This window comes from Macaca fascicularis, chromosome 2 (assembly GCF_037993035.2).
Source record: "Macaca fascicularis isolate 582-1 chromosome 2, T2T-MFA8v1.1".
Classification (NCBI taxonomy): Eukaryota; Metazoa; Chordata; class Mammalia; order Primates; family Cercopithecidae; genus Macaca; species Macaca fascicularis.
This window is the reverse complement of record NC_088376.1, coordinates 39,796,048-39,809,741: the sequence shown is the minus strand read 5'-3', so window position 1 is coordinate 39,809,741 and position 13,694 is coordinate 39,796,048. Positions and strand designations below refer to the sequence as shown.

The 13,694-nt window shown below is 38.2% G+C and overlaps 1 protein-coding gene across 14 annotated transcripts in view; it reads right to left on the bottom strand.

Moving 5' to 3' along the window:
• The window catches only part of NCK1 (NCK adaptor protein 1), a 93,380-nt gene that overhangs the window by 3,343 nt on the left and 76,343 nt on the right, over positions 1-13,694 (bottom strand). The window lies entirely within an intron of this gene.

Genomic DNA, 13,694 nt, shown 5'->3' with positions numbered 1-13,694 from the left:
CTGTTGAAATTAAAAAGGGCCATGAGAGGAGAATATAAAAAAATGATTGCCAAAAGAACCAATTTATTCATTATTAAAAAGGGATCTTCAACTCTATATAGATCTTTAAAGCCTTTAAACATAACAAATTTCTATGTAGTTAAAAATCATCTTTTTGGAAATAAGATGCAAATTATCTTTTTCTAACCAAATAAATATTTAATTTCAGTTATTATATGACAGTTCACCATCTTTTTTCTTGTCAAAGGCCCTGAAATAACTTTATAACATAATTATAAAGTTGTCCTAAATTGATGAATTCTCTCTTAAATGTAAATATAGATTTCTTTCATAGCTACAATCTAGGTACACAAAGGCTCCACCATACCCATACTCTTCTTGTCTTAGTTTAAAGCAAGCTAGATTCTACAATGAGCTGTATAAAAATAAAATTATTTCTATCTTAAATTATAATATGATATGCAATATAAAATTGCAGTTATGTCTGGCTAATCTTCCCATTTGCTTTCTTGGTTCCCAGACCCAGGTAGCGTTATTTACCTCATATGTTTATTTTAAAATATTATTTATTTGTTTTTCTCCCCTTACCCCAGTCACATGTAACCACCACAAGGGCAGGGAGTTTTGTTTGTTTACAGATAGAATCCCAAGGATCTTGTACAGTGCTTAGTACACAGTAAATGCTTAATAAATACATATGTGTTGAAAGCAATGAGAAAATCACCAAATGGTACTATCAATACAAATGTATGCTACATCAACTTCAGTCAGGCATTTTCACTGCTGCCCATTTCTTAGCGTGTGATTTTATGTTCTACTTTACCTAGAAAACAGGCCTCCCTAGGTAAAACTTCTCAAATTCCTTTTGTCTCAAAACTCTCATTATTCTCACTCTCTCTCTTCACTCAAGTCTCCAAATCCTGATCCTTCTAGGATCTTAATACTATCTTTCCGGACTCTCTTGGGACTCGACATCCTTATTTTCCTTCCTATTCAGTCCCTTCAATTATCTAAAAACACACTCAAATCTTTTCTAATTCAAAATGAAGTTATTTTTAACTCTGCTACAACTTTTAAACTGTAACATTTTGCTAATTTATTTTTTTTCTCTAACTGGTCCAATTTTCCCATAGAATAAACTTATACCACTCTTTTAAAAGTTGTCTTTCCCAGCTGGGCATGGTGGCTCATGCCAGTAATCCCAGCATTTTGGGAGGCCGAGGCAGGCGGATCACAAGGTCAAGAGATCAAGACCATCCTGGCCAAACATGGTGAAACCCCGTCTCTACTAAAAATACAAAACTTAGCTGGGCGTGGTGGTGCACGCCTGTAGTCCCAGCTACGCAGGAGAATTGCTTGAACCTGGAAGGTGGAGGTTGCAGTGAGTCAAGATCATGCCACTACACTCCAGCCTGGCGACAGAGCGAGAATGTCTCAAAAAAAAAAAAAAAAGTTGTCTTTTCCTTTTCCCTCAACTTTTTCACTACTCACACTCCCAACTCTTTATTATCTGATCCTTTGTCTCCAGCATTCTAACAAAACTACTCAATTAAAACCATTCTTATGAATACATTATGTCATCTCTCCTTACTGTCAAATCAGTAACTTTTAAAGTCCTCAGCCTTCTCAAACTCTATGCAGCAACCAAGATCACAGCCCACTCTCTCCATTATGTTCTCTCCTTCTTTGACTTCCCTGAATTTCTTATTTTCCCTTCCGACCTGTTTACATATTCTTGTTTACCTCTGTCTGGGCTCCTCTAACCTTGTTATTATCACATTGCATTGTACTTGTTTACTTGTCTGTCTTCCTCAATATGAGTGAACTTCCTGAGGGCAGAAAACGAGATCTTATTCCTTTCTATCTCCAATGCTTAGCAGTACATACATCAGTAGTAGGAACAAAGGAAAAACAAAATTATTTATTCAGCAGTCAGCGAACATGCTGAATGAATAAATGAAGAATTTCTTAGCTGAAAGTGTTTCACAAGATGCCATACTTGACCTTCCTCTCTATTCCGAGGAAATCATACACTTTCATTTTCTATAATTTCTGTGCAGAAGGTTCCCAGATCTCTTTGCAGCTCTAAGACCTTTCTGGAATTCAGGCACTACAATTCTAACTGTCACTAGACACCCACAGATTGTGCCATCAGTACCTCAAACCCAACATTCATGTCCAAATACAAATAGTCCAGTCTGTACCCATAAATCAACTTCTTCCTTCCTAATTTTCTTACTTCTGGTTAATGATAACCTTCTGAGAAATCCCTACATTTGGGGTGATACCACCAAAAATGGCACTGTCACTGCAAAAAGCAATGAATGCAATTAATGAGCTGGTAAATACTGTCAGACTCAACTTCTGCAGAATTCTGGAATCTAGTAAAAAAAAAAAAAAAAACAACGTATAAAATCTAGGGCAAGGCTTGGTGAAGAAAGAAGTTGCTGCTCTGTGGTAAAGAGAGTGCTACAGCATCCTAAGTTGCCTGCCCACTATCCCCCACACCCCAAGTCAGTGATGGGTGTGTGGATAGTAACCTGCACTCCTAATGCCAGAGGAAGCAATACAGATCTCATTTTTAAACAATTATGATTGTGGGTTTCAACTTGTCTGGCAGCTCCCTGAAGGACCTGAGCAATGGCTTGCCTTGGCTTTGCCTGACTTGCATCATTCCCAGGTATAGGGAGTCTTCCTGGGTGGTTTTTGCAAAAATCATTTAATTGATGCAGCAGCCTGGGGCAAGGGACAACAACTGGGACAAGAAACAGACAGATGGAAAAGCCTGGACAGAAAGGGAATGGGAAAGGATATTCATGGGTAATAAGGGGTGTGTATGCCAATCAAGAAGGACGTGCACAAGGCCAGGGCTGGACGCACACTCACGAAAGGCCCAGGAAAGACCCAAGAAGACCCTAAGCTTTCACCCTGGCTGATCTTCAGGCCTTGAACAAACAGTAAGAGAAAGGCTAAGGCAGAATTATAAATGGCATCACTAAGTGGTCAAATAGTGCCCCAACATAAATCCATCTGTAAAGATGGGGAGAGGTTTTTTTTGTTTTGTTTTTTTCTTTTGGCTCCAGGTGTTTTAATGAAACTGTCAAAAACACTAGCTGATTACCAAGCAAATGGAATCAACTTCAGTGGCCCCACATGACCAGAACCATAGACCTTATAAAAATAGCTTAGAAAAGTCACTAAACAAGCAAACAAAAACCACTCACAATAAGCAGCAATAATAAGCCCTGGGGAGGGGATAGAATCTGATGCTGAAAGCAGAGGAGCCAACCAAGAATTCTACATTTAGCAAAACTGTCCTTCAAAAATGAAGGAGAACATAAGACATTCCCAGATAAACAAAAACTAAAGGAATTCATCACTACCAGACCTGTGCTAAGAAATGCTGAAGAGAGGCTGGGAGCAGTGGCTCACACCTGTAATCCCAGCACTTTGGGAGGCCGAGGTGGGCAGATCACAAGGTCAGGAGATTGAGACCAGCCTGGCCAACATGGTGAAACCCTGTCTCTACTAAAAATACAAAAAAATTAGCCGGGCGTGGTGGCACGCACCTGTAGTCCCAGCTACTCGGGAGGTTGAGGCAGAAGAATTGCTTGAACCCGGGAGGTGGAGGTTGTAGTGAGCTGAGACTGCACCACTGCACTCCAGCCTGGGAGACAGAGCAAGACTCTGTCTCAAAAAAAAAAAAAAGAAAGAAAGAAAGAAAAGAAATGCTAAACAGAATCCTCCAGGCTAAAATGAAAAAACATAGACAGTAATTTGAAGTCATATGAAGATATAAAGAGCAACAGCAAAGGTAGCTACATAGGTAAATATGAAAGTCAGTAGTATTGCAGTTTTTGTTTGTAAATTCTCCTTTTCTTTCCTTCATAATTTAAAATACAAATGCATAAAACAAAAATTTCAATTCTAGGTTAATGGACATATATTTTAATGTGTAAAGATGTAACATACAAAGATATAGCTGCAAAGGAGCAGAGTTATGCATAGTACTGAAACTAAGTTGGTATTAATTCAAACATGACTGTTAAAAACCTAAGATGTTAATCCCCAGGGTAACAACTAAGGAAAAACAAAAACAAAAACAATACAGAAAGAAAAATGAGAAGGATAATAAAACAATATATCAGAAAAAATAGGCCAGTCACAGTGGCCCACACCTGTAATCCCAGCACTTTGGGAGGCAGAGGTGGGCAGATCACTTGAGGTCAGAAGTTCAAGATCAGCCTGGCCAACATGCTGAGACCTCGACTCTACCAAAAAATACCAAAAAATTAGCCAGGCATCATGGCATGCACCTGTAGTCCCAGCTACTTGAGAGGCTGAGGCATAAGTGTCGCTTGAACCTGGGAGGCAGAGGTTGCAGTGAGCAGAGATTACACCACTGCACTCCAGCCTGGGTGACAGAGTAAGACCTTAACCCCCACCCTCCAAAAAAAAAAAAAAGAAAAAGAAATCACCAGAGAAGACAGTAATAGAAGAATTGAAAGAAAAAAAAGAGCAAATGAAAACAGCAAAATAGCAGAAATCCTTCCTTATCAGATATGACTTTAAATATAAATAGATTAAAAATAACATGATGCAACTCTGTTATCTGTAAGACACTCACTTTAGATCCAAACAAAGATGCAACTAGGTCTGAAAATGAAAGGATGGAAGAAGATATCCCATGTAAAAGATAACTAAGAGAGTGGGGTGGCTATATAAATATCACACAGCATAGGCCGGGTGCGGTGGCTCATGCCTGTAATCCCAGCACTTTAGGAAGCCGAGGTGGGTGGATCACTTGAGGTCAGGAGTTCAAGACCAGCCTGGCCAACATGGTGAAACCCTGTCTCTACCAAAAATAGAAAAACTAGTCAGGCATGATGGCGGGTGCCTGTAATCCCAGCTACTCGGGAGGCTGAGACAGAAGAATTGCTTGAACCTGGGAAGCAGAGGTTGCAGTGAGCCGAGGTCATGCCACTGCACTCCAGCCTGCGCAACAGAGCAAGACTCTGTCTAAAAATAAATAAATACATATCACACAACACAGACTTAAAGACAAAGGACAGTAAATATTGATAAAAGAATCAGTCCATCAAGAATTGTAACAGTTACAAATATATGCATACCTAACAAGAGAGCCTCAAGGCATATAAAGCAAAAAATGACAGAATTGAGGGAGAAAAATAGTTCAATATACTTGGAGACATCAATACCCCACTTTCTGTAAGGGACAGAACTAAATGAAAGATCTTTAAGGAAATAGAGGCCTTGAGCAGTACTATAAACCAACTAGACCTAACAGACATATAGAGAATATTCCATCAAACAAAAGCAGAATATAGTACACATTTTTCTCAAGTGTACACTGAATATTCTGCAAGACAGACCATATGTTAGGACACAAAACAAGGCTCAGTAGGCCAGGCACAGTGGCTCAAGCCTGTAATTGCAATGCTTTGGGAGGCCAAGGTGGGGGGAATCACTTGAGCCCAGGAGCCTGAGAGCAGCCTGGGCAAGATGGTGAGAATTTGTCTCTATAAAAAGAAAAAATAAAACAAAATAATTAGCCAGGTGTGGTGGTGCATACCTGTAGTTCCAGCTACTCAGGAGGCTGAGTTGGGAAGACTGCTTGAGCCCAGGAGTTCAAAGGCTACAGTGAGCCATGATCATGCTACTGCACTCCAGCCTAGGTAACAAAGAGAGACCCTGTCTCTATTTAAAAAAAAAAAAAGAGCCTCAATAAATCTGAAATTGAAGTCATACAAAATATCTTTTCTGATCACAATGGAATGAACCTATAAATCGATAACAGAAAGGAAAACTGGAAAATTAACAAGTGTGTGGCAACTAACACTCTCTTAAACCAATAGGTCACCAAGAAATTTCACAAGATTGGACATCACTGTGAGACAAATGAAAATGAAAACATAACATACGAAAACCTATGGGAGGCAGCAAAAGCAATGCTCAGAGGGAAATTTATAGCCCTAGAAGCTTGCATAAAGAAGAAGAAAGATCTCGAATTACCAACTTAATCATAAGGAACTGGAAAAGGAAAACTAAACTCAAAGCTAAAAGAAGGAAATAATAAAAATTAGAGCAGGGATATACACAAAAGAGAACAGAAAAAGAAAGGAAATCAACAAAACCAAAATGCGGTTATTTGAAAATATCAGCAAAATTAAAAACTCTTTAGCTAGACCAATGAGAGACACTCAAATAAATAAAATAATAACATTTCTACAGGCCTTACAGATATTTTTAAAAGGATTATAAACGAGTACTATGAACAACTGTACGCCAATAAATTAATAAACCTAGAAAACAAGATCAATTCCAAGAGACACACAAACTACCACAAAGCTGACTCAGGAAAAAATAGAAAATGTGAACAGACATATAACAAGTAAAATATTCAGTCAGTAACAAAACATCTCGCACATAATGTGCTCTGGACCGGATGGTTTCACTAGTGGATTTTACCCAATGTTTAAAGAAGAATTAACATCAATACTTCTAAAACATCTCTAAAAAGAAAAAGGGAGAGAATACTTATTAACTCATTCTGTGAGGCCAACATTACCCAGAATACCAAAGCTATCACAAGAAAACAGGCTAATATCACTTAGAAATATAGATGCAAAAATCCTCAACAAAATTCAGTTGATTTTCATTATTTGCAATAGTTACATTCTATAAAGTTACCATAAATACTGAATTAGCAAATACTGAACCACAGCTCCTAAGGGAAAAACAGGGTTAGGCTCCAGTCATGTTTTTGCTAACCAATCACTACATAACCTTGTTTTATGTGTGTTTCTTTTTAAAGACACTTTGTTTAATATAAATTGTGATTAACATTGAATTCACAACATCACTGTAACTCATGCCTAAATGAAGCTTATCTAACACACATTTTTTCCGTAAGGCAAATTCACAGCTTTCTTGTGTTTATGAACTCTAGACCACACTTCATCACTATGCTTGGGGGCCATTTTAAACAGCAAAATCATCAACAAGTACAAAAATGCAAAAAATGTGGCACTAAATAGACTGTGCAAAGGACACTTGTTTATAGTATGAAAGTTGAAATAAGAAGGCGGAATATCGCCTCGACTCGGAATGTGCACATCAAATGACTCACATTTTTGCCACACTGCACATGTCCACAAAACACTGCAAGTATCAACTTTGGGCTTATAAATAAATTTTAGCCAATAAGTGAATTCACAAATACAGAATCTGTGAAAAATAAGGATCATTTGTACTAGGAAAACCAAATCCAGCAAGCATATTAAAAGGACTGTATATGAGTAAATGGGATTTATGCAAGGGTGGTTCAACATATGAAAATCAATATAATACACTTCATACTAGTAAAATAAAGGGGAAAAAACAAACGATTATCTCAATTGATGTAGAAAAAGCATTGGACAAAATCCAAAACCATTTCATGATAACAATGCTCAGCAAACTAGGATTAGAAGGGAATTTCCTCAATATGATAAAGGGCATCTGCAAAAAACTGTGGAGCTGACATCACACTCAATGGTGAAAGACAAAGTTTTCCACCCTAAGAACAGGAACAAGACAAGAACAAGGATGCTCTCTTCCACTACTTCTATTTAACATTGTATTGGAAGTGCTAGTCAAAGCAATTAGGGAGGGGAAAAAGTATCCACAGATGACATGATCTTATAAACAGAAAATCCGAAAGAATACACACACACATACACTCAGAGTGAGAATAAACAAATTCAGCAAAGTTGCAAGATCAACACACAAAATCAGTTGTATTTCTATATGTTAGCAATGAACAATTCAAAGCCAAAATTAAGAAAACAATCCATTTATAATAGCATTAAGAAGAATAAGATACATAGGAATAATTTTAACTAAGTATCAGACTCATAAACTAAACACTGCAAAACACCACTGAAAGAAATTAAAGAAGACCTAAATAAATGGAAAGATATTCTGTGTAAGATGGCAATAGTATCCAAAGCAATCCACAGATTCAATGCAATTCTTACTAAAGTTCAACCATCGTGTTTTGTTTTTCTTCCAAAGAAATGAAAAGGTTGATTCTAATATTCACACAGAACTGCAAGGTGGACCCTAAGCAGCCAAAACAATCTTGAAAAAGGAAAATCAAGTGGGAAGACTCTCCCTTTCTGATTTCAAAACTTACTACAAAGCCACAGTAATCAAAATAGTGTGGTATTGGAATAAGGACAGACATATACAGCAATTAAACAGAATTGGGAGTCCTCAAATAAACCCATGCATCTACGGTCAATTGATTTTCATCAATGGTGCCAAGACCACTCAATGGGAAGAAAGAATAGTTTCTTCAACAAAGGGTACTGGAACAAATGCATATCCATAAACAAAAGAATGAAACTGGACTCCAACTTCCCGTCATATATAAAAATTAACTCAAAATGACCAAATGTCAGAGCTAAAACTATAAAACTCTTAGAAGAAAACATAGGAGTAAATATATGTGACCTTGGATTTAGCAATGGATTCTTAGATACTGACACTAAAAGCATAAGCAACCAAAAAAACAAGATCCATTATGCTTCATTAAAATTAAAAACATTTGTCTATAAGACACTATCAAGAAAGTGAAAAGACAATCTACAGAATTAGAAGAGAATATTTGCAAATCATAATTCTGATAATGGTCTAGTATCCAGAACATATAAACAACTCTTAGAGCCCAACAACAAAAACAACTACTTCAAAAATGGGCAAAGGACTTGAATAAACATTGTTCCAACTAAAGTATACAAATGGCCAACAGGCACAAGAAAAGATCCTCAATATCATTAGTCATTAGAGAAATGTAAATCAAAACCACAATGATCCTACCTCACACCTACTACAATGGCTATAAGCAAACAAAAAAAGAAAATAGGTGTTGGCAGGGATGTGGAGAAACTGGAATCTCCCTCACAATACTGGTTGGAATGTAAAACGGTGCCACCATGTGAAAAACAGATGGTTTCTCAAAAAGCAAAACAGAATTACCATATGATCCAGCAATTCCAATTTTAGGTTTAACTGAAAATAGATATTCAAATAATAACTGTACATGAATGTTTATCACAAAGCTGTTCACAATAACCAAAATGTGATATATACATGTAATAGTTATTCAGCCAGCCGGGCGCAGTGGCTCACATCTGTAATCCCAGCACTTCGGGAGGCCGAGGTGGGCAGACGACTTGAGGTCAGGAGTTCATGACCAGCCTGGCCAACATGGTGAAATCCTGTCTCTACTAAAAATACACAAATTAGCCGGGTGTGGTGGCATGTGTCTGTAATCCCAGCTACTTAGGAGGCTGAGGCAGGAGAATCACTTGAATCCAAGCGGCAAAGATTGCAGTGAGCTGAGATTGCGCCACTGCACTCCAGCCTGAGTGACAGGGCGAGACTCTGTCTCAGAAAAAAAAAAAAAAAAAGGTTATTCGGCCATAAAAGGGATGAATTACTGATACATGCTACAACGTGGATAAACCTTGAAAATATTATACTAAATGAAAAAAGTCAGACACAAAAGGTCACATACTGTATGATTCCATTTATATAAATTATCCAGAAAAAGTAAATCCATAGAGACAGAAAGCAGATTCGTAATTGCCAGGGACTGATTGAGAATGACTATTTTTGAGGTGATGGAAACATTTTGGAAGCAGAAGTGATGGCTGCACAACATTGTTAATGTACTCAATACTACTGAATTACATACTTTAAAATGGTTAATTTTATGTTATATAAATTTTACCTCACAAAAATTTTTAAGAGTTTTACATCAAATCCTCACAATCATATCTCCTTACAAGCAACACTTTCTCTTCTCACTATGGTCACTCTTCTTCAGGCCTATTATGTTGTACCAGAGCTTTCGTGACCCCACTAAACTAGTTTCCTTATTAATTCAATTTCTCCCTCAGTCAACCCATCGTTCATATCAACCAGTCTAATCTTCCTATAAAGCTGCAATCACATGACATCACTATTCAAAAGCCAACAGTGGCTGTTTCACATAGCAGATTCTCAATAAATGTTAAATTGAGTAAAACTGAATAATGATATGAGGAAAATTTTTTTAAAAAATGTTAAACCTGAAAATACAGATTAAGTTTCAAATGATTTTTTTGAAAATTCAGAATTTGCACAGCTTTGTATGGTATAAGAAGTGCAAAAGATCAGTAAAACCTAGAATGATCCTCTCTGGAAGCTTATATTTAAAAACATTATGTCTAAGACTAATTACACAATGTCAAAAAAAGAATGGCCTGGTGCGGGGGCTCACACCTGTAATCCCAGCACTTTGGGAGGCCGAGGCAGGCAGATCACTTGGAGGTCAGGAGTTCAAGACCAGCCTGACCAACATGGTGAAACTCCGTCACTACTAAAAATACAAAAATTAGCCGGTCATGGTGGCGCACACCTGTAATTCCAGCTACTCGGGTGGCTGTGGCATGAGTATCATTTGAACCCAGGAGGCGGAGGCTACAGTAAGCTGAGATGGTGCCGAATTTTGGGGGACACAAACACTCAGGTCATAGCACTTCCTGACCTCACAGTTCACCACAATTCTCTTAACCTTCACTAGTCCTTTTTGCATCAAACCTTTCTAACCCACTGCTTGACTCCAATTCTCTACTCTTTAGTAATAAAAGATCCACTATGAGAACTTTAATAGGAGATACAAGTTTAAATTTTAGTTCTGCTCCTGGCTCTGTGATCTTGGTCAAATTATTTAATCTTTTTTAAACTCCAATTTCTAACACAAGAACAGAAAACCAAATACTTCCCCCTTGAGGGGGAAGGGTGGCCAAAGGAGAGTAAGAGAAAAGATAATGATTGGGTACTGGGCTTGATACCTGGGTGATGAAATAATATGTACAACAGGCCAGGCGCGGTGATGCACGCCTGTAATCCCAGCACTTTGGGAGACCAAGGTGGATGGATCACGTGACGCTGGGAGTTCGAGACCAGCCTGGCCAACATGGTGAAACCCCATTTCTACTAAAAATACAAAAATTAGCCAGGCGTGGTGGTGGGCACCTGTAATCCCAGCTACTCGGGAGGCCTAGGCAGGAGAATCACTTTAACCTGGGAGGCGGAGGTTGCAGTGAGCTGAGATCACGCCACTGCACTCCAGCCTGGGCAACAGAATGAGACTCGGTCCCGGGGTGGAGGGGAAAAAAAGAAAGAAAGAAATAATATGAACAAACCCCCATGACATGTATTTACCTATGTAACAAACCTTCACATGTACCCCCAATCCTAAAAGTTTAAAAAAGAAAACTCCAGTCTCCTTGTTTGTACAATGGTGGTGTGTAAAAAAATAAATTCATAAAATGCTTGTAAAAATTTTTTTTTAATCTATATGTAAAGCACTTACAGTACATAGCAGGAACTCCATCAATGGTGGTTACTATTTTCCTACCTTCTAGTGCTTCTGGTGTTTAATTTTCAAAATTACTTAAACTTGGTCGGGCAAGGTGGCTCAGGCTTGTAATCCCAGCACTTTCGGAGGCTGAGACAGGCAGATCACTTGAGGCCAGGAGCTCGAGACCAGCCTGGTCAACATGGGGAAACCCCATCTCTACTAAAAATACAAAAAATTAGCCAGGCGTGGTGGCATACGCCTGTAGCCCCAGCTGCTTGGGAGGCTGAGGGACGAGAATCGTTTGAACCTGAGAGGCAGAGGTGGCAGTGAGCTGAGATGGCACTGGTGCACTCCAGCCTGGGTGGCAGAGTGATACCACCTCAAGAAAAAAAAAATTACTTAAATCTTTATTCTTGCATTATATAGCTGGACCTGGCTGTAGTTGGAAGGAAATTGCTCAGATCTAAGCACTGAGGAAGTGCACAATTCTGAGGCAGTTTTTTATTGTTAGCTTCGCTTAAATTAAAAAAAAAAAAAAGTTTAGGGATAATTTCTGACCTTTCCCTCACTACGACCCACTGGTCTTCTCTCTTCCTATAGCACTGTTTCTTAACCAGAACAATGTATTATAAACTCCCCAAGAATTTTTAAGAACCTGGTTAAGCACTGTGAACATTCCTTCTTCATATGACAGCTGTGCTCCCTGAGGCAAGTCTCTGTGTCCATAAGTATTCCTTATGTGACCTGGTTTCCAAATCCTTGATATACTGGACGCCAGTATTTGGAAGCATCCAAGTTTCTCAATACCATTGTTAAAGAATATCTATCAAAAGTGGATTAATTACATCATGTTTTATATGGCCAACACACACATAAGGGAGTATACCTCCACCTAAGCACCTCTCATACTCCTATCAGTGTCACCATGGACTGTGTTGAGACTTTTAGTACCTACATTACCACAGCAGCTCTTACTAAGATTTTTACTCATGTAAGCTGCTGCCAGGCTAGGTTCTCACCAATCTATACAATCCCTTTTAAAATTTTAATGTAGAGTTTTACAATACTGTCTGTTCTTATTCATCTTATTTCTATCTTAATTTTAGTTTCCAAATATATTTCTGAACCTAGTGTACTTATTAGTTAGCGATTGCAGTATTCCTTAGTTTAAGCACGTCGTTTTTCCTTCATCTGTATCACTGAGTAAGTGTTGAGAATTGGGCCAAAGAAAGTTTTCCTGCTGCTTCTAATTCCTTAGTGAACTACAATTCCATTCCCATGTTTCTACTTCTTCAAAACCAATTTCTCCCTCATTGCTTTCCCTCAATTCCTATGACACACCTAAGACTGCTTAGTTGTTTACAAGGATGTAAGACTTTTAGAGTTAGAAGGGACTTTCCAGGATCATTTAGTCTTGCCCAACTCTCTCCTTTACAAGGAACAGAAAATCACAAAAGTTCAGTTATATTTTGCAGGCCACATGGCATGTAAGTGATATCTGGGAACAGAACTAAGAAATACTAAATATAAATATATGGTATTCTTTCTATTACGGGTTTTTATTTAAATTTTTATATGTTCATCTGCTCATTTCATCCACACGAAATAAATTATTTTTTATTCTGTTTTATTTAAAACATTGTGCAATTTTTGTTTTCAAAGATATTCTGGCTACCACACAAGAAGCACATAATGCTCTGTTTCTTCTACTTTGTAAGCCCATTCAGGGAGGAAGTAGATGAACAGCCTGTCTCTACTCTGACAAACTGCCTGGCAAAATAAATAAAATCTGGGGTTGTTGCAGGGATTGAGCAAAGAAACATTTTGGTTACAGATTTCAAATCCTGACTCTCAGTCTGCAAATGCATTAACTATCAACTTCCTAAGACTCAGTAGAAAGAATAATTTTACCACTGTATTGATGATATATATTGAATCACTATATCAATGATACAATGGATTCTTCTTTTTTTTTTTTTTTTTTTTTTGCAATGTAGTCTTGCTCTGTCGCCCACACTGGAGTGCAGAGGCACAATCTTGGCTCACTGCAGCCCCCATCTCTGAGTTCAAGCGATTCTCCTGCATCAGCTTCCCAAGTAGCTGGGATTACAGGTGCCCGCCACCATGCCCAGCTAATTTTTGCATTTTTAGTAGAGACAGTGTTTCAACATGTTGACCAGGCTGGTCTCAAACTCCTGACCTCAAGTGCTCAGCCTCCCAAAGTGCTGGGATTACAGGCGTGAGCTGCCACGCCTGGCCACAATGGATTATTTTTATG